This window comes from Onychostruthus taczanowskii, unplaced genomic scaffold (assembly GCF_017590055.1).
Source record: "Onychostruthus taczanowskii isolate IOZ18803 unplaced genomic scaffold, ASM1759005v1 scaffold44, whole genome shotgun sequence".
NCBI lineage: Eukaryota > Metazoa > Chordata > Aves > Passeriformes > Passeridae > Onychostruthus > Onychostruthus taczanowskii.
In genome coordinates this window covers 237,201-263,143 of record NW_024501903.1, presented here as the reverse complement: position 1 = coordinate 263,143, position 25,943 = coordinate 237,201, and the positions used below count along the sequence as shown (strand labels likewise).

The 25,943-nt window shown below is 39.4% G+C and overlaps 1 protein-coding gene across 4 annotated transcripts in view; it reads left to right on the top strand.

The window, feature by feature from the left end:
- Positions 1 to 25,943, top strand: part of TSPAN9 (tetraspanin 9) — a 167,647-nt gene that overhangs the window by 119,854 nt on the left and 21,850 nt on the right. The window lies entirely within an intron of this gene.

The window sequence follows — 25,943 nt, the reverse complement described above, 5'->3', positions numbered from 1 at the left end:
AGATTCCATCCAGCTGTTTGTAGTTCACACAGCCAGCTGTTGCAGTTGGGCTGAAAGGTATGACTGTTGCCATCTGTGACAGCTATGAATTTTGAGAAAATCTCTTTAATCGTGTCTATGAACTGTAAATGTGTTCTATGCATGTAGGAATTTGAAAACTGAGAAAATAATTAGCTATTAAAATTAAAGGTTCCATATGAACCTCTTACTCCTTTTTAATAGCTCTCTCTAGGTTGTTGTACTGGGCTTTTATTCCAGTTACATTGTTTTTGGTTTTTTTTTTTAGCTTCTGGTGCCATAGAGTGTTGATAGAATATCAAAGACTGAGGAGAGAGATACATATAAAATATATTAGCATCATAAAAGAAGTATTTTTATTTTTTGTATTTGTGGCAGATATTTTTAAAGTGATTCATGACAGAATGCAGCAGCTTTCCAGGTGTTTTGCTGCTTTCCTGCTATCAGTATGGGAAGTTCTCATTTAACATCATCTGCATGTAAAAGACTGATCTTAGAGATAGAGTTTCAGACTATTTCTTTATGGGTGAAGAGAAAATAATCCCTCTGTGGTATGTCACACTTCAGAATTAAATAGTTCTCATGATTCAGTGTGCATGTAGAAATCTGCTTCAGCTCTGTTAGTCCGAGGTAGTTTAATTTCAACCTTGCTAAACACTGGCAGTATTTATGTTCTGGTTATTCTACCAGTGCAGCTGTTGCAGCACATTTTCCTAACTCCAGTGAATAAAAGCAGCTAAAGAACACTCACCGTAACTATGGGAAGAGCACGGATGTGTTCAGTAGCTCTCAGAAGGAACTCCAGCTCTGCAATGAGGGACACAAGGGAACCTTTCTGTCCAGGGCAGAGTTGTCAACTCCCTAGTGGCAATTCCCTTCCCTTTCCTTAACCTGGCACTTGGGATCTCCTCTTCTCTGTCTGAGAATTGTTAACAGCCCATATACCTGTGTATTTGCTAGTTATCTCAGTAATAAGGCAGGCAGTTTCATTCTCTCTTACACAAAGCAGTCACATAATGTGTGTTGAGGGGACAGAGCAGTGAGGCAACATGCTTGCAGTGAAACATTCAGAAAAGGAAATGGAAAAAGTTGACTGCCACAGAGCAGTAAAAAACATAATAAGGTGGTAGGAGGACTGCAGTAGCAGGTTTGGGTGGTTAAAAGAAAAGAGGAGGGAAAATAAGAGGAGGAAGAAGAGGAAGGAGTTGAGAAGAGGCTGAGAATATGGAAGGAAAAGTGAAGGGGTCAACACAATTCTTTTCACATTGTTTTCTTGAGGTTGCTCCTCCAGGAAATAATTTGGACAGGCTGGCATTCCTTTGGGTCCCATTTTCTTACTGGAAACATCAAACATATTTTCTTCTGCCCTCAAAAAGCTTAATAATAAGAAAGAAACCCCTGCTATAGACTGTAGGTGCACCCAGCATCCTCAATACTTTATCATTGCTTTGATGGTTTGAATACAATGACTTTTCATTTCAGCCTGTAGTTGGCTTTTGAACTGAAAAGCTGGGAAGGAATGAGTGATTGCTGGGTTGTGACTCATGTTAGCTTCATAGTTCAGGTGTCGCACAGCTCTACGTCAAGCCCCCAGACTCCTTCACAATTTTGTCAGTTGGCTCAGGTACTTGTAAAAGCCGTGTGTTTTTAGTGATCTGTTTCTCTGTATCCCTGTCTGTGTGCTGGCATCTGTAGTTGGCTGATTTGTTCACAGCTCGGGATGCTTACTGGCATGAAGGGGCCAGACTTGGTTGTTCTCTCCTTGTGTCAAGCCCACTGCAGCCTGAGAAAGCTTAGCATATTGCCAGTGTTTCCTTTAGCTGCTCTCTCCCTCTTTCCTTCTTCAGTTTGTAACTCTCTGCACATGTTGTTTCCTTTTACAGTCCTACCATCGGTGTTCACTGTTGGGTTTGATACAAAAGATGTGGTCCTTTGGTATAATTGCTGAACTCTATACTTGCTGTGCCAGTGCTGTTGATGTATATCTAGAGGAAGACAGCACTTCTGCTTTTGTCCAAGTCAGATGCACAGAGAGATGTACAGTATAAGACAGTATACCTAGAATTACTTTTCTTTCAAAGGACGCATAAATTTACTGCTTAGAACATCAGTAGTACCTTCTTATTCAAGATGAATGGAAAAATGACCAGGTAGAAAATCAAATGTAGAACTCCTTATGTTTTTATAGGAAAGCAAGGTCATTTATGTGAAAGAGAGGGCTTTGTGCCTAGAGAGTCTGTGTTCATATGTCTAGTATGACTTTAGGTGTAGAATTATAAAGACAATTGTGTGCATAAATTCTGGTTTATGGACAAATTGTATTCTGTATTGCAGGCAAGTTCCAAATGTGAACACTCCGGGGCGGGGAGAGCAGTAGTTGTCTGGCTCTACATTTTCTCCTTGACTAGACTCTGCTGTAATTCCAGTTCCCTACAGGAATTACTCTCCATTTCTTGCTGATAATGCACATGTGTAATCTAAGGGCTGGGTATGTACCTAAACATCTGAGATGAGCATAAATAATTCACAGGAATTTAACTGGGAAAGCTCTCTTTATTAAAGCATGTCCCTTTGACTCTCTTAATGGGAGGAAAAGAGTCTACAAGGGACTTGTCCCTTTTCTTGTCATTGCTGCTCATTGGGAATAATTCATATGTAATTTAAACACTGTGGTAAAGAACTTCTGAAGCTTCTATCTGAAAGGCAGCTGTTTGCTGGTGTGCAAAGAAAGACATGGGACTGAGTTTTTACAAGGTAGATGATAACGTTACATCCTCTATAGCTGCTGAAAAGGTTTAACTGCAGTCATTGCTGCATGTACCTACACTGCTTGGGGGTGAACAAACAGAGTCCCAGCAGAACATGGAGTATGGTGTCTGGAAAGACAGAAAACTTAGGTGGAGTGCTTCAGCAGAGTGTTTTCTACTGTCACTGTTAAGTGGGGTGGCTGTGCAGGTGACCTTGTTCCAGTAGTGAAGACTGAGGAGAAGCTGAGATGTCAGAGTCCGCTGGTGGCTTTTCACATGTGCCAGTGCAGCCACAAGTTGAGTAAACCATCAGTACTAACCTGAAGACCATAGAAATGGGCTTTGAGAAGTGAAAGACAATCCTGGGCAAAGCTGAAATGAATGGCTTGTACAGGCTGCTGACAGAAAAGCTTTGCCCTGCTCCCCTCCTTCAGTGAGCAGTGTGTACCATGCTGAGGTAAGGGCGAGACATCCATGGGGTGAGGAGATAGGAGACAGTCTGGTTCAAAGTCCTCTGCCATTGTGTCTTTCTCCCTCATTCTCCTTCCTGGTGACCAGAGCAGGCAATGGAATTAGTTAAAAGCTTGGGGAAATGTTTGGGGTGAGCACTTGAATTTTGGCTGAAAGTTGACTGTTTGCTGTAAAGAACAGGATATCCAAGGATATGAGCAAGAGATCACACACTCCCAATCCTTCTAACACTTTGGAGTTTTTTACATACTGGATTCTTAACTTGAGGTTTGATTGGTTGGGATTTTTTTGTTTGTCAAAAAATACCACTGAGGAAAAACAGATGTCTCAGAAAGTGCCCAACACTCAAACTTAACCACTGATACCCAATTCCCCCACATTTTGCAGAATGACAGAATTCTTTAATTCTGTGGTCATCATGGCTCAGAAGTTGTCTAGCACTCATTGCCTACCACTTACTTGATAGAACTTGTTATTATTTCCTTTTTCTTCACCTCCATAGGACAAAATAAAGCTTAAATTTAACTCCTTTGCTCAGCCTGATCAAACTGGATTCCTAATTCTGTTTCTGTTGACTAATGGGTAAATGAGATTTTTCCCTTCTCTTTTTTAGTAAGCCTTCCATGTTCTGAATAGACCTCTCAGCTGTGCATATATCATCTCTCCTTTCTAAATTTGTTGTGTTATTGTAGCCCCACATTCACTGGCATTACTCAGCATGGGGTTAATTTAAAGAGAGAAAGACTTGCTTAAGGAAAAAGAAATGAAAATATGAATTTCTAAATGCAGGTCTTCTGCCACATTTCATTAAGAAAGGCAAAACATGAAGACTAGAACGTGAATAATACATAAATTAGTTATGAAAGGTCAGGGCAAAAGCAATATACAGAGGCTCGTACAATAAATAAGTGTAAGCTTAGTTGCACTGCTGAATTGATTTTCACGTCTATGGATTTTTAAGTAAAATATTTACTGAGATTTCCAGGCATGAATGCCTAGAGAGGCACTTCGGCTCCAGGATTTGGGAAGCTGAGCTATCAGTCTGCAGCCACAGCTTATGCTGGCTAGTGAACAGGCTGTCAGAGCAAGAAGCCCTCTAGCTTTTGGTTGCGAAAGAGGAAATGAAAAACAATTTGTCACACATTTCCTTTAAACTTTAAAATATAGTCTAGCCTGATACATTGATTTATGTTTGAATAAATGAATAAACTCTGTACATGTGTCATCAGCTGAGATTGCTGTTCCACACTGCCTTGTCCATTTTGGGAAGATTATCATCTCGGCATTCAAATTCAGTATTCAATTTAGTCCCAGTCTTGCCAATAAGATCTGTCTGTGTGGAACATCTGCCAAGCCAGTTAACCCTTCTTCTGTTTTTGTGCATTAAAAAGGCATAATCACTGTGAATCGCTTCCCATTTGTCTTTATTGTAGTTCACTTTAATTCATTTTGTCCTCTCCTTCAATTTGTCAGTTTTATTACTAGATTGAATGTTAAGCCTAAGCTTCTTGGCAATATCCCAATTTTAAAGGTACGTTTTTATGAGATGGGTGTAATTTTTAAATAAATTATGAGAAAAGCCAAAAACTCTTTTTTCTTTGAATAAAAGATCTGGGTTATTTTCTTTATCTCTGTGACTCGTGACAGTTTAGAATTGAGAAATAAATTTGTTTTAATCCTTTTAAAAGTTTGTAGCTCAGATAGAATCATTAAACAGTAACATACGGTATGTTAGCACAGAGTAGTATTTTAGAGTATGGCATTTTGAAAGATGTATTGCTAGAGGATTATTTCTCAATTTGTTCAGCTTAACCTCTCCGTGATTTCCATGAACGTAATTTATGCACATCTAGTTTGAATTATTAATGAAGCTGAGCCCATGCTTTCCTTATTGGAGTAAAGGACCAAGAAGGACTGAGAGAATGCTTGATCAGCATACAGTTCCCTGGCACAGGACAGGTTTCGTTTTGCTGGTATTTCACCTCTGAGTGCAGTGCAGAGGAGAGAGAGAGAGAGAGAGAGAGAGACTCAACTCACAGGGTTCATTGCTGTGGGTTTATGTCACCCCCTGAATATAGAACAGAATTCTGCCAAGCGACACAGTAATTCCTGTGTGAAAATAGATGCTGTGCTGTGCTTTCAAGCTAGCAGCTGCCTGCTTTGATATATGGGCTTCAGCAGGGAGGCAGTCACATGACCTTGATATAAAAATGTCCAATTCCTTGAAAAAGTTCTCTGTATTTCAGTGGATGTCAGCAAATGAAGCCAAGCAGCTTTACTTCATGAAAAGAGCAGAAAACAGCCTGTGATACCATTTTGGTGTGGATTAGCCTCATAATTGTTTGGGGTTTTTTTTAATCTGCTGGACTTTTAAAACTGCTAGAGATCACTTTTCTATGCTCAAAGCAAATGTGTTGTCTTTCTCTGAGTCTTTTGGAGCGGTGAATTGCAGAGGTTATTTGCATTGCAGTTGTAACTGCTCATGGTTGACTGAGAATGTGTCATAGTGAGGTGATGTGCTGGTCTTTGTGCTGTGCTGGGGACATGATGGGTGAAAAAACTCACTTCCCAGACTTCCGGCACTGAAGGGAAAACTTGCTGTGCTGTTCTTCACTTGAAAGAGGTGCAAAAAGTATGAGGAGCCAGAGAAGACTGCTTAGAAGACTAAGTTTGTCATAGAAATAAGGTGAATAAGGAAATGACAGGAGTTGAATAAATAACACTGTAACAGAATGAAAAATAATGAAACTTGGTAGAGAAGGGAGTCTGTAGTTTCTCTTCATCTTGTTCTATAAAATGTAGAAAATCAATATGCAAGTCACTTGAAACCCAAAATATTTCCAGATGCTGAAAATTCCTGTGGAATTTGGAAATTGGTTGTGGAATTGAGTGCTATAGGATAATATCAACAACAAAGGATTCAAAGATATTTTGGGTTTCTCTGTAAAAAGACTACCCACTAGTCAAATATCAAAGCCATAAAAAAGTCTCACTTGCTGTGATTTAATCTGACCTTTGTCTCTAGGGCATCAGCTGACATTCTTAAATTGACTTTCATGGGTGTGTTTTGCTTATTGGGCTTCCTTTGAATGTGTCTGGTTTTCACAGATTGACAAAGGCAAGCTGCTGACATTGTGGGCACTTAACATTCAATCTAGTATGGCAGTTCTTCTGTAAGAGAATCCTAGAAATGATAGTGCTGAACTTGGAATAAGGAATACGATTGGCAGTTTACCCCATGCTTTCACACTGCCATATGGCCTCACTTCCATGGCCTGGGAGCTTCTGGTGCTACTTGGATTTGCCGTCCTCTGTGGGGTAGTGTCAGACTACTCCAGTCACTGATCTTGGCTAAGTCCTGTGCTGCGGACAGTAAGAAGGGAAAGCCTCTTGTTTTTTTGGGCAAACTTGACCACAGCTGTTTCCATGAGCCTTCTCACGAGCAGTGGTGGTGCAGCTTCTGTGACACAGAGTGACCTAACACAGGAAGATGCCATGGCTGACCGAGGCACCGTCAGCCCACTGCAACTGTGTTCTTTAACCAAGGGACAAACGAAGGTGACATGCCTAGCAGAATTCTCATGCTGGCTATGAAACAATGCTTTCACTGTATCATGCATTTGCCTCATGATGTCCTCTTGAATTCATAAGAATGGTCCTGTGTGTATATTTTAAAATAACACTAATTAAGAGAGATCTTAATGGAACAAGGGAGAATAAATATTCTCTGAATACCTTTGTGAGAAAGCATGGCCCAGAGATTTTGCTACTACAGTTTAGTGGAAAAGAATACTGAACAAAGTATAGTCATTTTGAGGGTCTCTCTTGCTTTGCTCCCTGTTGAAATGCAAACAGTACAGGCTTAATGATCTTTTTTTGTTCTTGCTCTTCACTTTTTTTTTTTTTTTTTAATATATAATACAGTAACAATGGGTTGCTCGACAAGGGGAGGTGAGCAAGGAGCTTTAATTTTGGTGGCTGGATTAGTGTAAACTAGATGTTTGAGAGACAGAGCTAAGGGTGTACTAGCAAGGTATCAAGTGAGCTGTACCTGCAGATATTGAAACATGGTGAAGTCAGCTGGGATTGCAAGAATTGTATCTTCACAGAAGAGCCATCAATTGATCATTTCATAAAAAGAAGAATGACAATAAAGTGACAAAGAAAAAATATCCTAGTATTCTTGTACTGGAGCCTTCAGTTTTGTAGGCTCTTCAAAAGCTAGTGTGTATCACTTCTATCACATAACTTCTAATCAATTAGTGTAAAAATAGACTATTGTAAAAGCAGCTTTAGCTTCAAGAATTCAGGGAGACTGGCAAGGTGGATAAAAATCTTTTTTGCTCTTGTCTTCCATTCTTTACTATATAGGCAGAGGGTGAAAAATTGAGATTACTTTTCCTTCTTAAGACCAAATGTCATCATGTAACTTTTGACAAAACATTAACTTTTGACAAACTAAGACTAATGACTGTTATTGCTTACTATTGTTGATTGCCTTGAAAGATGCTGGATTCTTGTGACTTTCTCCTTGGTTGAGGAGAAAATATAGAGCTGTTAGAAAGGGGAACTTTCCTCAGCACATTTGCAATGAATTAGTTAAGCAGATGTTAACAAAAGGAATTAATGGTTAGACACTGAAATGTTCTTAGCCCTATGGTTAAGAATTTCGTTGACCTTTGAAATGGCAATCTCCTGTCATCCGTGTGAATCTACTGAAATGGAAAGTGTAATCTCAGTTTTTAATTATGTGCACACGCATTGCTTGGGCATGTATGAAACAGATGCAAGGATAGATTAATTTTTCGTTGTTTTTCTTTCTTGACAAAGCATATGGCTTACTCATTACGTATGTATAAGCCTGTGTGGACAGAGGGGTGAAAGAGGAGGCAGAAAAAGGACACCAGCTGGTTGGGTTTCCTTGACCTGTGTTTGGACTATCCTGTTGTAATAATGTTCCAGTTTTAATCTGCAGACATTTCTGCAGTGTCTTAAATTTTATGGAAATGATTGCAGGTTTACACTTCAACCATCATAAAGGCTTTTCATCCAGTAATGCAGAATGAAGACGAGTAATTCACCAACTGAGTGGTTTGCTGGTCCTCTACTAAGCCTTGGAGACTTAAAAATATCCACATACTACTTAGAGGTGTGCAGGTTTTTTTTTTTTTCTTTTAATATAGTCTGGTTATGTACACACAAATTGTTCATTATCAATATATGTCTTGGCTAGGTGGTGTTTCCAGAGCATTTTTATAGGGACAGACATCTGGCTGAGGGTGTGGTAGCAAAGGGCAACGTGTGTCTCAGTAATGGCGTACAATTCCAGAAAAGAATATTATGGTGAAGAAATACCACCATTATACTTTCTTTTACACTTGAGACACAGGAAATATAAATATACAACACATGAAGCATTGTGCAGCAGGTCATAGTTTTAAATCTAACCCCGGTTGTTAGCAACAAATCTGTGGCCATCTAATTTATGTCTTCCTCTGTGTATAAAGCCTTGGTGAGGAGTCAGCCCAATTCCCAAGGAAAACCAGGATATGGACAATATCACTTTCATTGTATGTAGCTACTAAGCAAGTTTGGACCTAGTGGCTGTGTGGATGACAGATCATCTTGAAGAACTTTGCTGCTGATTACAAGTGAATGAATTGATTCAGTTTCATTTTTTATACTGCAACATAAGGTAAACCTACGCAAGGACTACTAGAGTTCAGGTGGTTGGCGTTTGGTTTTTCATAATCAAGTAGCAATGACTGTCCTGATTAAGTCTTCTCCTGTAGTTACTATCATCATACTTAGATTTTCATTGGTGTAGAACCATTGAGTCCCAGGTAGGTCCTTACTGTACAAATACAGAATCAGGAAATTAGCAAGATTGATTTTGAAAAGTGCTTTCAAAAGAAGCTAAATGCTTGTAGACCAATTTTATTAATGGAGAAACCAAATTTCAGGCAATGAAACCACTCCTTGCAGGCCGTCCAGCAAACCAGCGTCACACTGAGGAGAGAGTCTAGGTCTTGAAGGTCACACTGTTCTCTTGTTCCTGCATCCACTAACACATCAGGACTAATTTACAAAGGACCTGATTGCCTTGAGTTTTTTTGATTTCATACAGAGTTCTGAATGCCCAAAGCTACAGTATTTTGTTGTGGAAGGCTGTGTTCCCTTTAAAAGCAGTTGTGGTTTTTTTCTGTAAATGATTGAATATTGAAACTGTTCCTACCAGAGATGGATGGCATTTATATGCATGTGCTGTAATTCCTATTGTAAGGGGTAGAAAGGCATTGTGTGAAGCAGTGAAGATTCCTGATCCCTTGTCCAGAAGCGAGGTGATAGTTCTAATCAAATCTATACTGTGAAATTGAATATTTTAATAGATACAGTACTAGCATTGTGCATAACTTGAGATTTATAGGTGCTAATATCATGGAAAGCTCAGCTGGTATACTCTCTCTGTCTTTTTGTTGTACATTTAAGTCATTCACTAAGTGAGAAAAAATTTAATGTGATTTGTCTGAAAGCGATCTCTAATGCTCGTCAGGGAACAAGAGACTTGCTTTTTCTGGTTTCCCTTCATTGCCTGATTCTTCATGTAGATGTCAGGTTGCTACTAGAAATTCATTTGGGACTAGAAAAAATTTGGGAGGATTTTGTGAATAGCTGTGTGGAACATCTTCATTCTTCTGTCTTGCTGGCAGAAAAAAACCTGAGAATGTGTTTATAAGGTGGTTTTGGGGCTGTTTTGCACATCTTTGGGCATGGTCACCTAGGGCATGGTCAAAGACCTTCTACTTCTGTCTGTGCTGCTTGTACAGTCCACAGGGAAGATCTAAAATTAGGAAACTGCAAATAAGGTCCTCTCAAATCTTGTACCAATCTTAGCACCTCTAGGCAGAGGCTAGCATTTAGGGCCAGAAAATCCAAACTATTGATGTGAGTATCTATTTTAATTTGATTCCCTGAATATTCTAAACAGCCACATTGGGAATGGAAGGGTATCAGCTGCCCTGAGAGGGAGAATTTACACAAGTGAAAATGACGGGCTGGGGTGAAGATATAAACGAAAACAGGCTAAGTAAGCAGTTTAGAGAATTGTCCTTGTGTAGCAGAATATGTTTCTACATTACTTACAGTAGCTTTTAATGCTGTTACAGGGCCTAAAGGGATCAGATATTAGGTTCTGTTCTTTCAGTTACACTTTCTAAGTGGAACAGTTGGTGTCCTTCCCTGTCAGTTGCATAGTGTAAAGTTCATTCATTCTGCATTCTTGCTGCAAAGCTCCAAACCATAGGAAATGTGTGGTCACTTTCTATTATATTTAACCAGGGTATAGCCACCTGACAATGTATTTAACACATCTGAGCTAATACTTGGCAATACTTCATACTTCAAAAGTGCTTGAAATTCTCTGAGTGCAGCTAGGCACCCATATCATGGCAAACCCAGGCTATGTAGATTAGCAATTCTGTACTTGTTTTGCTGTCTCTGTATTTGAAACATCTGGGTTTAGCTGCTTTTGCTTTTGTCTTGCTGTTAATTGTTGCACTAAAAAGGTAATGTGTGACTTTTCCCTTTTGATAGGTGTCAGAAATGTGCTAAGTAGAGATCAGGTCAAGATTTTGGAGCACATTATTGCATTTCTGTCTTGGGTTTTCTTGCCAAAAATCTGCCAAGGGGCAAGGTCATTCCACTCCCTAAAACCTGAAGAAAATAGATAGCTACATTTTATGTAGCTGGATGCATAAAAGTGATTTTCTTTTCTTTTTTTTTTTTTTTTTTATGGCTCCCCAAAAATGTTTTCCTAAAAGTGGTGAGCAAGAGTTAATCTATTTATTGGAAAACAGCTGTTCAACTAATGGTGGGAACCAACTGTGTGTTTCAGAAGTGGGGCAGTGGCATGGCTTGGATCCTGCTGCCAGTGGTAGGGTGCGGTCCTTGTCCCTCTTACCATATCTTTCTTCTACTCTCAGTTTTGATCTATCTTTATTATGAAACATTTATAATGAAGAAAATAGGAAAGCCTGACTTCCATCCTTCCTTTCTGTGATTCTGTTAAGTCAGCAGAAGCTATAACATTGATTTCCCTGTAGCCAGAGTTTTATCTTTTCTATTAAAGAAAACCGTTTGTGCATAGACTGTTTTTATCACTTAATTTTCTCATTATAGTCACATCTAAATGTTTTACCTGTAGTTTGTTGCTGTTCTGGAAACAATGTGCTGGTTTGTTTTTCTTTATGAGGAAATTAAGATAGATATGAATGAAATGTTTTGAAGTCTTTGTCATGCGTGTAGCTTATTTTCTAGGCCAAGACATTTCAGACACCCATGACAGACATTCACACACATGTATGTATATGTGTATGACAATGAGATCAAAAAGACTAGGTCACAAATAAGTTTAGAAAAGTGGATTTGAATGTACTTCCTTCTTTAAATAACCTTCTGCCAGCTTTCCCTGCATAAAGCACATCTGATCTCTGGTGTCAGACAAGCCTTAATTTAATCTGAAAGTTGAACCTAACGCTGTTTGGAAAGCGATTTAAAAACTGTAATTAGTAAGGACACTAGTCTTTTTCTAACAAAGTGTTCCTTAATTATTTTTGCCAACAGAATCAGTGAAATAACTGCATATTGTTAAATGGGAGCCATTGCTAGTTCTAGTAAAGAAATATTTAAGCTTCTTGAAACATTTTAAACATGGGTGTTGAACTAGAAAATCTTAAAAGGTCCCTTCCAACACAACCCATTCTGTGATTTTATGATTTCACCTTTTTACAAAGACTGTTAGAAAATTAACTAAGAAACTATCCTCCCCTAGAAACTTTTCTGGAATCCATGAAGGGAATAGCCTTTGAAAATTTTTGCTGCAGGATAGAAATCACCACGTACTGCTTGTCACCAAGAAAGGATTCATTTAGCCAGAAATTAATCCTGAGCTGCTTCCTTTTAAATGTACTTAGACAGATCTAATTCTTGTGAAGCACAAAGCAAGTGATGCATAAACAAAGAATTTCAGCACATTTAATTTATGATTGCTAACCCTGCTTCATTTCTGACCACTGTGCTTCTTCAATGTTTTATGTGGTGTCAGCTGTTCAGTTTCAAGTCTTAGTGGCCTTTTTCAGTTTCTACCACTTTGCAGAGGTTACAGAAAAGTGGGAGAGCTGTCCCTGGTGGTTCAGTTTAACCATGGCTCTACACCCGCTGGCATGTGCATGGTTTAGCATGTGCACAAAAAAATTCTGCATGGGCTGAGAATGAATGGAGAAATCTTTACAGTGCCTTTGGAAAACAGCATAGAAAATGTTTCATTCAGAGGGGCAAGGCAGAAGAAACATTACTACTGCACAAAAATGTGACTTTTTGTTCAGCAAGTTGTCTTTCTTAAGGATTTTCCAACCAATTACAGGCAAGCTACGCTGGTCAATAAAGTTAAACGAAGGACCTCCAAGTTAGTGTTGGTTGGTGCCACTAAGTCCACTTACAGATCCCTCCTAGCCCATGTCTAGAGCCAGCTTAGCTTTACAACTGCCTCCTTTGAGCCCCATGTACCCTGTGGCAGAGGCAGCTTGCCTAAACTGTGCTATCACTGTACAACCAGTGCACTGAAAATTGTCTTGGATTTTCTTCTGCATCGAGTGAGTGGAGGGGAACGAGGAATTAAGAGAAGGTGCCAGTACTTGACATACGTGGCTGACCATTCTGTCAAGTTTTTAAATCACTTTCCAAACAGCGTTAGGTTCAACTTTCAGATTAAATTAAGGCTTGTCTGACACCAGAGATCAGATGTGCTTTATGCAGGGAAAGCTGGCAGAAGGTTATTTAAAGAAGGAAGTACATTCAAATCCACTTTTCTAAACTTATTTGTGACCTAGTCTTTTTGATCTCATTGTCATACACATATACATACATGTGTGTGAATGTCTGTCATGGGTGTCTGAAATGTCTTGGCCTAGAAAATAAGCTACACACATGACAAAGACTTCAAAACATAAATATCCTTGTTGGCAGTGTTCTGTTGGTCAATAAATCCTTAGAAGGTCCTGTAACTAGGGGTCTTGTTACCTTCTGAACCATGTGGTGAAGATGTGAGCCAAACTCACCCTTCCTGCCTATGCAGGAGATAAGAAAAATAAATCACATCATCTAAAAACCACAGAGGTCCCATCTCTAACTCATTCAAAACTCCTTCAAAAATCCCCATATCTATCCATATCTGTACTTTGGTTTTGTACAGCCTTGAGGGAGTAGATTAAACATTTGAGGCAGTCAACATCCTTACAGAGTGATAAGGAAGATGCTTTGCTAGTTCAAAGATCATCTAGTTTTACAGGTCAAAGAAGGCAATACATCTAGCTCAGGTTGTGAACTGATTCTCCGAGGTCATATGACATGTCAGGAGACAAATGACAAGTTGAGGGTAAGAGTGCCGCGTGCCTGACGTAATTGCTATATAGCCTCTGCCATGACATTTGGGTTGCATTTCTTCGCAGCAATTACGCTGCTCTTTTTGTGTTGCTCAAAATTGGGCAGAGCAAGAATGGCAACATGACTAAGAAAGACCTTGGGCCTGAGTGGATGGCAAGTGGAACATGAGTCAGCAGTGCCCTGGCAGCCAGCAGGGCCAACAGTGTCCGGGGTGCATCAGGCCCAGCATCACCAGCTGGGCAAGGGAGGGGATTGTTCCCCTCTGCTCTGCACTGGGGTGGTCTCACCTCGAGTGGTGGGGGCTGTTTATATAAGAAGGACTTCAGACTATTTTGGGTGTGTCCAGAGGAGGACAGCCAAGATGGTGAAAGGTCTCAAGGGCAAGACTTAGGAGAAGCAGCTGATGTCAATTGGTTTGTTCACCTTGGAGTACAGAAGGCTGAAGGATGACCTCATCTTAGTCTAAGCTTCTTTTGTGAGGCAGCAGAAGAGGAGAAGGAAAAATCCTTCAGAAAAAAGAAAAAAAAAAAAGTAAAGTGTTTTTTATCTGTTGTTTTGAAAGCCAGCAGGCTGTGCTAACAGGTCTGTTTTTTTGTTTTTCCACAAGAGACTGCACAATCTTGTAATTTTCACTTTCTGTATCAGCAAGGAAAGGAGCTGCAGCATGGGGAATGCTGTTCTTATTTGTGACTCTTAAATTTTCATTTGAGTAATGAAGAGATTCTGCCAAAGTGGTCATTAAGATGCTGTCTAATAAGATGTGTTCAAGGCCTTGCTTAGTAACCATTTTTCCCCTTGAAATTTGAAAGCTGGGACTTCTATATTATACTAGAATCATAAATACCAATTAAGTATTAGTGCTTCCCCCTGCCCCGCCTCCCCACCTAATAAGAGTTGTGTGGGTCTGGTTCAGCCTTCCTATTTTAGGACTATTTTGTGTTGTATAAAAATTCTGCAGCATTATCAGGATTAAATACTGTCTGCTATTTTCCCCATCCAGCTGGAATCAGAGTTCTTTTTTTTACGTTTGGTTTCTTAAATATTCCCAGACTAAGACAAAGCATGGAACTGCTTTAGCTAAGACTAAATAGCTGTTTCTTTGCAACTGGGGAGTAGGTTTAACAGCAACATAGTGCATTACTTAATTAATTAATTCATTCATTCATTCATTCCATCAGATTACTCTGTTCCACCTTTCTAAACTGAAACTGTGGCTTAGTAGTTTCAGAACTGAAGTCACACATTTGCAAGAACCCAAGCAGTAAGAACTCTGTTTTGAGCTGTACTGCTGCTTTTTTCAGCATTTTTCAAAACTACAACAGCAGCTGAATGTAATTTCAAAATAGCAAATGAAAAACATAATTATTACACAGCAAAGCCATTACCAGAGACTGGTCTAGCTCTTGTCAGCCCCATTCCCAAAGAGGAGTCTTGGTGATACAATTTAGTCGTGATAATAAAGTATAAAATTCCTGTGGCTAGGGTTACGTAACTAACTTTCTCAGGCAAATCCTTTGAGCCTTGAAGTTAAGATTCCCCCTTACCTTGGAGTGGTGTGAAGGGACATAATTAACCATCACTGTATTGTCGTAATTCACGTTCTGTCAGTTCAGCCCTTGAAAGAGTGTTGTCCATTCAACAGAGGCACCTTCCTAGACATGAACAGTTTAACAGCTTCCATATGATCCATTATTCATGTCTTCAGTGTATCTGCAGGGAAATTTCAGACTTGAGAGTCTCTGTAGGAGAAACTCTCTGAGGCAAGTACACCTTTAGCCCTCCTGCCCATTCCTTTGGCCAGGATTGTCACTTTGAGGTATTGCAGGATTTCCAGTTGTCCACCTCTGACTAGAAAAACCCCAAGAAGTAAGAAGTCATTGACGTCATGGTGCACTCTTTCCACCTTTTTTTTTCTGGCTCTTTCTGCTATGTGAAAGGTGTAGAGCCAGTTTAGCTTTTTATTCAGGGGTGCATGTAAACCTCATCTCTGTGGGGTGGCTCTGGGGCCTTGTTTACGACATATGATGGATGGTCATCTCTTGCTGTTTTGGTCAATGCCAATGTTTTGGCAAACAACTGGCATTCTCTGCCTCCTGCCATGGTATTTCTGCTTCTCACTGTTCCCTGTTCTCCTCTGGAAATATAAGGTAGGCTCCTCTTACTGTACTGGTGTGTACAGTTTCTCTTTGTGAAGATACAAGAGCTGTAACAACTGGCGTATGAGTGGCAGAAGTGGCTGTATCCTCTGCCCTCCTGTTATGCAAGATCCTGCTCTAATTTTCTGTTTTGTGTTGGTTCCTATTCCAACTTGAATTTTTAACATTATGATGACAGAGCTAAAGCTACCATGCAGTGCTGGGAATGACCCATGAAATACATGGAACAGAGAGCTTGTGAAGTTACACATGCTGTCATATACTTGAATATAATTATAAACAAATAAAGAAACCCATTGATAAACACAATAAGTTTCCAGAGCAAAAGGAAAATGAGTACCGTATGGTGGCAGTCATTACTTTGCTACATATTTAAAACAAGCTCTAAATATCTAAAGATGTATGCTTATGGTCTGCTCAAAAGCAAACTGAACTTTCCAGTGACTTTTTGATTACTTCAGGGCTCTGTGAAGATTGCATCAATCCAATTTATTAATTTGCCTGTTACAGTAAGCTGCTGTCAGAATTAGTCAAGTTTATGAAGTTGTGGAGCTGCTCACAAAGTTTGAAATGCAATTGAATGTGCTGAGTCTTGTCACTGTAGGACAGCAAATCCCCCACCATGGTTATGTATGATCCAAAGGATCTCAAGGCAAATGCTGGCTAGGAACTTGTGCTCTCTGAGAAGGAATCAAATCTGTGCTGCTTCTCATCTGTTTTTTTGACTGCCTAAGAGGGAATTAGTGTGGAAGTGAAGAGAGATCATCAGATTCAAGACAAAATCCCCTCAGGAATTTCTGTGTGAAGAACTGTGAAACACCAAGAACCAGGTTCCAGGGGCCAGCAGAACTGCTGAGAGCTGGGATGTGTTAAACAGGGAAGTCAAAGGGATAGATTTACATGGCTGCTGTGTGTGAGTGGCTGTTGGGATATTGGACAGAGAATATGTGAGTATTTTGTTTGAATTACAAGTGCTGCAGACTCTTATATGTTGATCTAATACATCTATCTAATATTTCTTACGTTGGCTTGAAGTGAGATGGATCATGGTTTTTGCAAAAAATTGAGGCTTAAGGCAGTTAGGATTAGAGACATGATGGCTTCTGTCAGCTCTTCTGTTTCCTGAAACAAGAGCTGGCTTTTCATTGAGTTAGTTTTGCACACTGCAAATCTGAGCTCAGTTAATATATGCCTGCAGGCATACACGGGTTTTTGAGATGCTTCTGCAGATTCCAGTTAAAAAAAAAAAACAAAACCTCCTGAATGGAAAATGTCCAAAATGAAGATATTTCAGCCTGCAAGCAAATTTTATGCAAATTAGTCAGTAGGCATGAATGACTGTCTTGCACTGTTGGTGGTCTTGGCAAGCCAGGAATAATGTTGGGAATGGCTGTTGTCCCATGTCTAACGACACGGGCGGAGCTCACCACCTTCTGGTTGCTGCACTGTCTTTGGCCCATATATAGTCGCTCTTGCAATCACATGGGAGCTTGGCTGATGTTTTTAGTAGGCCTGGGACAGGGCAGCTCCATCTCTTACCGTATGAGCAGCTCAGCAGACATGCATGAGCTGCCTAATGACACACTGCTGCAAAGGCTCAGTTACGGTGCTTGTTTGGCAAGGAAGATATAATTAATAATGTCATTGCATAAAAGTCAGCTGTTCAGTACTCATGCTAGCTGCCAAATGTTACACGATGCAGATTCAGAAATATTTTATCCATCTGCCAGTGCTTTCAAATCATTCTGGCAAGGTTTGTATTTCTATTTTAAACTGCAAAGGGAAATTGCTCTCATTCTCTCAGTGCTAAGGATGGTGCAAGCCTTACCCTACCTACTTTTAGAGAAATAGACCAGGGGAAGAAAAGTGTTAGAGGTCATCACAGAGGTATCATTTAGTGTCTAAAATGTACTGGACATATGCCACAGTGATTCTGATAGCTTTTTTTTTGGAGGGGGAAAGAAGTGGTGCGTCTCAGGATCAAATAATATGTGCATTCAGGAAACATTCCACAAAAAATGGTGAAGTAAATTTATCACTTCATATTGACAAACTAAGAATTATTGTTTTACACCTTCCATTATTGTTTTACACCTTCCATTAATGTTGTGAAACAAGTAAGTGTCTTTTCTATTAAGTGATGCTACTTCACTACGCTAGGTATAGAAATTTTATTTATGAAACTTTGGATATTTTTCTTTATTTGAAAAAACCCACAGAGTCTTTCATCTATGTGTCCCCTTTTTCTTTTCACACGTGCTGAGTGACTACAAGCTTCAGCATTCTCTTGGTTGATAATGGCGTAATGGAACAATCAATTGGAGTTTTCCCTCTTCTTCTCCTTCTGTTCCTGACCATACCTGTCATCCCAGCTTTTAAACTGCTCCTTATGCCACAGCCAGTCATTTAACATCAGACATGTAAGTTAAGCAAGTGAGATCCCTTAACTAGTAGAATTATACATAAAACAATTATTAAAGATCTAACTTTTTAGGCAAAAAATTATTTATTTCATCACTTTTGTTCTCACTAGGCAGTACAAGCTTTGCTGTCCCTTATGTAACCTCACCTCAGCAGTCCCTATTACTAGGGACAGACAGGAACTTGTGAGGTAGGGCTGCAAAATCATCACAGTTATACCTGGGACAAAAATATCTGAGCAAACTGAAACAGTGCTGTTCTGGCAGTGAAAGAGGAGCCTAACAGACCACAGTGTCTAAAGAACCAGCATGTACTAATACCTTTACTGTTACTCCCAGGTTTCTGCTTTTTATGGAAATATTTTTCCTTGTTTGTTATAGCGGGCTGAATTTGCATGTGATACACATTTCATGCTGCTATTTTGACCATGGCATGAAGGGATATTGTTCCATTGCTACTGCAGTGTGAATCCTTACAGCATCTGCTCTGTTATCTTTATGCCCTTCCAGTGCAGCTCCTATTGGAGACAGGCTTTTTTTAAAAGGAAGAGGAAAATGAAAATAGTTTTTATTTTTGAAAAGGCAAAGGACTTGAATAAGTGCAACATAAAGAATTACTAGAATTCCTTCATGCTTTGCCAAGAGAGTCCTCTCTGATTTTGGCTACTTGTTAATTAGCATTCTAAGCTAGAGGAGAAAAAAAAAGATACCCTTTAATTCAACTCTGCTTAACTTCTTCTGAAAAACTAACCCCATTCCAAATCTTTGCAGCACATTTCATGACTGTACTCTCTGAAAATACAAGTTAAATAAAAACATACAAGGAGTGGATACTTCCTGTCAATTTCTGCAAAGAAGGCAAGGGAAAAAACTGGTGGAAGACTTAGCAGCTGGAAGCAATGCTTACTGAAAGACTAAACCAGTTTTTGAAAGCCTAAACCAGCAGTAGCTTTCATTTCAGATTATTCCTTTGGTTCTTCTCAACACCTATTTTATTTAGTATTGAAAAATGGGCAGCTGAAAAAGCAGGCAGACTTGCCTTCTATTTTTGAACATATAGAGAATGAGGTAAAAGTATTTAAGAGTGACAGTTTCTACATTTTTATAATTTGGTCATGAGAAATATTCAGTTCTTTAATTACAGGTAACACTGCCACAATTAAATAAATCCATTTAAAATGAAAACTATGTTGATTTCTTGATAAGAAACCATCCCTGTTTCTTATTCATACAGCACATTAAACATAGTATTGTGTAACTAATAGTGTATAGTTTTGAAATGTTCTAGTTTGGCTTTTGATTGAGTGCCAATTTCTACAAAAATTCAGTTACTAACAAAAGATGACTTAGTGTATACAAACAGATTCGGTTCTGGCCTGACAAAAAGATGCATTAATTATCTATAGAAAGAAGCTGAGTAAAGAGTACAAAAGCAATGCAGGTTAAGATGTGTGACTTATTGGAAGTTTCTTTCAGTTTAAATGATGATGGAAGCTGATGATTTAAATATCTGTGACTTAAATCAATCTGCATTTACCCTGACCCATTAGAGAAGCATTTTTGAGTCCAGAGGTCACATCCACAGGTTCCTGATAGAAGTAGCAAAATGCTCCTTTTTTACATCTGGGGAGAGCAGTGAGATCTTTCTCCAGCTGTCATTGCTCCAGTGCACGGCTGTTCATAGTTTTGTGTTCAGAGTAGACAAAGCTGGATTTCATGTCTGGAATACAGATCTGTGAGTCTTTTTAACATATATTTCCTGTGCTCTTGTTCCCATTTGATACTCAGTTTACAGGCTCTTTCAAACAGTTGAGCAGGCTGATCCTCATTCACCTCTCTCCTAAAGCAGATGGACAGACAAGAGTTGTGCCTCTGGCAGGTGTCTGGACTGCCTTGAAAATGCAAGGTAGATGTGAAGCCAGGGTGATACTAAGTCATGCTAATCAATGGGAGATGATATTAGTTGCTGCTACAGGGATCACTTTTTTTTTTTTCTTGAACGCTGCAAATGCAAACAATAAACTTACCAGGTAGTTTGAGAAAAAATGCTCTGACTCTACACAGGAGTAGAGGGCTATTCATAATCTAGAACCATTTTATTTTTCTTTTTTATTACCTTCCATTTTGTAGCTAAGAGGTGTGTTCAAGTGTAATCTAATTTCTATAGAAATGAGCTAGAAGCTCATGAGGGCAAGGCACAGGGCTCAAGCCTCAGTCAGGCATGCACTGGGAACAGCAAAGCAATCACTGCACAGGGTTCTGTATTCTTGTAGTGTGTCTGAAGTCAGAGGATAATTGGAGAAACATGTTAGCACATATGAAGACATATTGGGAGTTAGATTGGTCTTTCCTGACTTTCGGGTCTTGCTGGATGGATTTCACAATGGCAACAACAACAAAAGGCACTTTAGCTTCTCTTTGATGCATGTGGTAAAAGAGATGGAGGCATATAGGAAGGTAGGTGAGCAAGGACTGCCATTTTGGGCATTCCAGCTAAAGCAAAAGCTATTTCAACTTGTGGAATGGGAAGTATTTTTTGAAAGCTTTTTGGATAGAGACTGGAAAGGTCAAAATCCCATGGCTGTCTCTCTGCTGGGAGATTATTTTAGTCAATGTGTTCATGTAACCCATATTTGTATTGAAATCTATAGCACAGCCTGCAGTTTAGGATTACCTTTATTTGCCAGTCAGATAGCAAGTGTGAGGCAAGTCAGTACTGAGATATCCTATAAGAGAATTACCCCAGAATGATTTTATCGTGACAAGCATCACAATTCAGGCAGATTTCACTGCACAGATTTACAGTCAGCAACTGGAGCTTTATTATGAATTCTACAGACCTGGTAAAGGAAACTCATAATTCACATGTGATAACAGGATATCTTGACTCTGTAAGAAGGTAACCAGTCCCAGCAAATGTGTTTGATGACACATCCCTCTGATATAAGTAGAACTGCTTTTTTCTGTTTGTTTAAATGCTGCCACTCTTACAGATTTGGAGATGTTATGTGTTGTTTATGCTTTCATATGTGGCTCCTGGCAACTCTTCCTTCTGTCTTCTACTTTCATATGCTTGCCAGATTGTGAACTTTTCATGGGCTGCATAAACTATTACAGTAGTGGCATGTGAGTGACAGACCTATCTCGGTGTGCCCTTGCAGGAAGAACAAGTTGCTTAGGGCCTTTTTGGTAGCTCTTACTGTTCAGCTCAAAATATAGCATGTCACAGTTTTTGGCAACAGAGAGGCCCAGTTTAGTTTCAGGTGAGTTCCTTCTACTTTAACCAAAATATAAACATGATGTGGAGCTGGTTTTCATGGGCTGAGACGAAACTCATGAGGTTCAACAAGGGAAGATGCAAAGTGGGAGGAACAGCCCCATGCACCACTATGTGCTGGGGCCACCTGGCTGGAAAGCAGCTTGGCAGAAAAGGACTTGGGAATTCTGGTGGATACCAGATTGAACAGGAGCCAGCAATGTGTCCTTGCTGCAAATAAGGCCAGCACTGGGAGCGTTCCAAGCAGGTTAAGGAAAGGTGACCCTTCACCTTTATTCAGCACTGGTGAGTCCACAGCTGGAGTTCTGGGCTTCCCAGTACCAGAAAGACATGGACATAGTGGAATGAGTCAAAGGGCCACTAAGATGATGAAGTATCTCTCCTGTGAGGGAAGGCTGACTGAGCCAGGACTGTTCAGCTTGGAGAAGAGGGGGATCTAAGTAATGTATGCAAATACTTGACAGGAGGGTGTAAAGAAAACCAAGCCAAGTTTTTTTTCAGTGGTGACCTGTGACAGTACAAGAGGCAATGGGCAAAACCTGAGCATCAGGAAACACTTATTTTACTGTAAGAGCAAACAAGTTGCCCAAAGAAGTTGTGGATTCTCTGTCATTGAAAGTATTCAATAGCCACCCGGACATGGTCCTGGGCAACTGATTCTAGGTGGCCCTGTTTGAGCAGTGGGGTTGGTCCAGATGACCTTCAGAGGTCCCTTCCAACCTCAGCTGATCTGTGATTCTGTGATTCATCTTTGTGCCATTTTGAGTATGTTGTCTGTGCATAATCACAGATAATTCTCAGGTCTAAATATAGTAAATGAGCAGTCTCAGCACAACTCAAGGTCCCTCCAGATGGGCTTTAATGCATAAAGACTGATGACTTGGCAAACCCATGTGTGAAAGGACATTCCAGGTATACCAGGCTTGAAAGGAAGACCAGGGACAAAATTGTGAGAAGTTGAACATCAACAGACCTCTGACTTTGTAAGTTGCCATTTCTGGACAGCTGAATTGGTGCCATGCAGGTCAATCACTAAAAGCATAGAAGGTTATCTACCATAAGACATCAAGTATTCAAACTGATGTTGACAGCTCCGTCATCTGTTGTCATGCAGAGCTGTATAAACAAACACATTTCCACATAGTGGGTGTTATGAATTGTCACCTTCCAGAGAATCCACTAGTCCTGTTACATGCACACTGAGGTATCCTGTGGCAGCCAGTAAAGACAAGTAATCATGCTTCCTTCACAGCAGTAAACTCAGCTCTTCTGGGTAAAAGACTAGCTGTTTTTGGAGACTGTGCACAGCCATGCATTCCCACTGGCTTCATAGAGAAGAAGCATCATTCTGAAAATAATACACATCAGCGGGAAAATGGTGGTGGTGGGTTCAGGCTTAGAATCATTTCAGCCTGAAATAGTTTGGGTTTTTCTCAAGAAAAATGAAAAAAATCATTTTGATGAAGAGTGTTCTTTTCTTTGAACTCACAAAGATTTCCACATATGGATTTAGGAGCCTGTATTTCTATTTTCTCTATTTTAGACTTTTTAGACTTTTCATGGCTCCACAGGTCTCAGTCATCCACATGCCTTGCATCTATCTGTCCTTAGAAAGCCAGCAAAACCATAATTAGTATTAAAGAGTTAGCTTGGTAGAATGGCTTTCAATAACTAGGGTTGAACATATAGTTTACCCATGGAAACAATGGGCCAAAATACAGAAACACAAAATGGCACTGAGAAGAGGAGCATCAAGAAAATCCGAGTGAAAGACTGCCACTCAGAAATTATTCTTAGTGAGGAGTGGTCCTTTGATTCCCAAGCTCATGAAGGTAACTGGCGTAACTGAAAATAGGTATGGCTTACCTCTTGAGGCATTCTGTGCTTGAAGTTTGTGGACACTACAAAAGTACCATACAAACAGGGGAAAAGGATCACAAAAAAGTGCAATATGTGGGATAATAAGATGGAAATGTTGTTTGTATTTCATACTCTGTGTATTCTCTTTTTATTCCCAAGCTTTTCCCTGATTTATTCTGGTGCTTCAATTGTTTGCTTTTCCTCATAAGGATGTTTTAATTAGAGAAAGAAGATACCTCTGTAGGGTATAGAAGTGTTATTTTTTAATCTTCCAGATGAGGAATCTTGTATTTCAGGAGTAATAGAATGCTTTTGACTCACTTAAGGCACAGTGCTTACATGCAATAATCTTTGTTCTCATTAATGGCTAATCTATATATAGTATCCAGATTGATGGAAAAAATGAAAATATGTTATGAGACTCCAAATGCAATTTTTACTTTTTTTACACAAAGTCTCTTCCCATTAGAACTGAACTAGGTTTTATTTCTACCTCCATGAGTCATATTACTTGTAAACATAAAGAACAGAGGTGGATTACAGATTCTTTCAATGATCCAAGTCATCAAGCATTCTCAAGTGGGGTATGTTCCAATTCTAGTTCCACCTGATCCATGTTTGGCAATACAGCTTTGCAGTTTTATGCCACAACTTTTAAGACAGCAAACTTGTGTGTGAGAATGACCTCTGTCTCTGCTTGTGGGATGCGTAGGATGCTGTTACCTATGTGGTGTATATCCAAAATGAGAACCACTTCTTGCTGCCATGAGTCTTTTTCTGAAAGTGTGCATATTTATACAGGCAGCCCAGGATGATGAGACTTTAAAGCGCCTCAGGAAATACATAAAATTGTAGGATAAGGAAATTCTGTTTTGCCAACAGTAGGGACTTGAATTGAGGTCTCCTGTGTAAGTTGCTGAAGCTTTCCATGCAGTGGAGTGAGACTTCTTACAGAAGTTTGTTTATACCTTTGCGTTTAGTCCTTGAGTCAGCTCCCACTCTAAAGCAATACTGCCATAAATGTAGAAGTTAATCTTCAGGGAAGTTAGGCTTTTGCTGAGGAATAACCTGAAAACATGTATTTCTCTTCATCATGGATAAAATTTTTGTAACCAGATAGTTTCATTCAAGTTTCACTATTAGAGTTTGAAAATATGAAGACACATTTGTCATTAGCAGGTGTGAATCTAGACAATGCCATAGCTACAGAATATATGCATAACCTGCCATCTGAGGTAGTTGTCTTTGATGAAAACTGAAGTAACATAACATTGCAGTTGTGCTGTAGATGTAAAGAGTAGCTATATGTAGTCTTGCGTTAGGGTCTTACCAGTTAATATTTTTTTTTCATAACAAACCTGGATGACAAGAAGGGCAATGAATCCTTTGTTTGGAATAAATATATTTTAAATAGGGAGGTCATTCATTGTCTGTGACTGTATTTTGTTGGTTTTCTTCTTAGTGGTTAACCATTAAGTATTTCTGACACCAGAATAAGTGTATGGTAGTTTGGTCTTAGAAACAGGCAAGTCAGAGATTACTGGAGAGTATGGCCTAGGCTTACTAAAAGAACAGCCTACTCTGTACCTAAATTTTTTTTTTCTTGATAAATTACTTACAGATGACCTGCAGAGATGGAAGGAAGAAGTGCTTAGGGGCAGTTAACTTGTGAATAAAGAATTAGAGGTAGGGAAACGGGAGATATTTTTAGGCCATATTTGAAGGATTTAATTCTTTCCATCTGTTAAGGTTTTTAATCAAGCACGTGTCCAAACCACAAACAAATATCACCTGGGATAAGAAAAAAATCAAACCTAGTGCATTTACTTCTAGAGATGACCTTTGGGGATAACTTTCACTGTATATCATACCACTCAAAGAGGTTGTCTATTTTGGATATCTGCATAATGCAATGGATGAAATTCCATTAACAGTCTTATGTTTTTTTCAGTAGAATGTAATTTACATTTTAATGAATTCTGCAGGGACAGAAATAAAACTGAAGATGTGATTGGGTAGGGGATACAGATCCTTAGAGAAAGCCTGCAGAATGAACTCCAGCTTTACTAGATGTCAGAGAATCCACACATGAGCAAATTGTTCTACATGCCCTCTAAGAGGGCAAGCATTAACAGAGGTTAGTTCACAATGGATCAGAAAGCTGAGATGCCAATCATAAGTCACAAATCTAAGGGAATCCACATTTCATTACATCTTCTGTGGCAAAGTAATTTGCTTTTTATAGGCCACAGTCAAGTGAGTATGAGTTGTTGAGGACATATTTCCCTCCTGTAAACTAAAATGGATAAATCAGTCTGAGGAACTGCTGGAGTTTTCTTCTGCATGTGGAAAGAATCACACATAGGAACTATTGCATTGATTTGGTGTTGGCATGAAATACTTGAGCCCTTAAGAGTAATCTCACTGCATCATACCCAGATGAAGCTTGTGGGCACAGATTTTTGTTCCTTACAGAATCTGAATACTGCTTTTCTTTTTCTGTGTGCATATGATTCATTTAGATAATGATTTTCTCAAATAGTGATGCTGCTGC